Source organism: Panthera onca, chromosome X (assembly GCF_046562875.1).
Source record: "Panthera onca isolate mPanOnc1 chromosome X, mPanOnc1 haplotype 2, whole genome shotgun sequence".
Taxonomy (NCBI): Eukaryota; Metazoa; Chordata; class Mammalia; order Carnivora; family Felidae; genus Panthera; species Panthera onca.
This window is the reverse complement of record NC_138357.1, coordinates 115,349,405-115,350,580: the sequence shown is the minus strand read 5'-3', so window position 1 is coordinate 115,350,580 and position 1,176 is coordinate 115,349,405.

Below are 1,176 nucleotides of genomic sequence, written 5' to 3'. Positions count from 1 at the left end.
GTTCCGTGCTAACAGCAGAGAGCCCAACACGGGGCTTGAACCCATGAACCGCAAAGTCATGACCTGAGCCGAAGTCTGATGCTTAACCTACTGAGCTAGACAGGTGCCCCTCATGCAACCTAATATTTTTGAGATTCATTTCTGTTTTTCCATGTATTGGTAGTTTTGCAGGGGATTTTGTTTCTGTTTTTATTGCTAAGTGGTATTCCCATCACAGTGTGGGTTGTTTTCAGTTGGGGGGGGCGGTGCTCTTGTGAATGAAGCTATGAACATTCTTTTAGAAATCTTTCTGTGGACATGTGCACTCATTTCTCTTGAGAATATACTTATAATTGCTGGGTGATAGGTGGTGTATAACTCTACTAGAGACTACAAACATTTTGCCCCAGTGACTATGCCATTTTACATTCCCACCAGCAGCGTATAACCTTCCAGTTGTCCAATCCTCATCACCACTTTGTATTGTCTTTACATTAGCCATTCTGGTGGATGTATGCTGGTATCTTGCAACAATTTTAATTAGCATTTTCCTGGTGACCAATGACGTTGAGCACTTTTTCATGTGCTTACTGGCCATTCCAATATGTTCTTTTATGAAATACCCATTCAAGAATTTTGCCCATTTTTTTTAATTGGGTTGTTCATTGTTTTGTTATTGGTTTATAGAATTCCTTAATATATAATGGAGACAAGTCCTCTATGAGACATAAGTATTGTGAATATTTTCAATCTCTGGGGGGCACCTGGGTGGCTCAGTTGGTTAAGCATCCAACTTTGGCTCAGGTCATGATCTCACAGTTTGTGGGTTCAGGCCCCACGTTGGGCTCTGTGCTGACAGCTCAAAGCCTGAGGCCTGCTTCAGATTCTGTCTCTCTCTCTCTCTCTCTCTCTCTCTCTCTCTCTCTCCCTCCCTCCCTCTGCCCCTCCCCAATTCATGCTCTGTCTCTCTCTAAAATAGATAAAAAACATTAAAAAAAATTGTTTTAATGTATTTTAAATCTCTGGTTTCCCTTTCACCTTAGCATCTGCCACATTTTCAATGGATGTTTCTTTTCCCAGTGTAGTAGCAGTTTATTAATATTACCAGTTCCCTATTAAGGGATATTTATACTCATGGGTAAAAATTTGTGCTTCAGTGGAAAAATGTTCATTGTTTGAAGCACATCATTCTTGGTT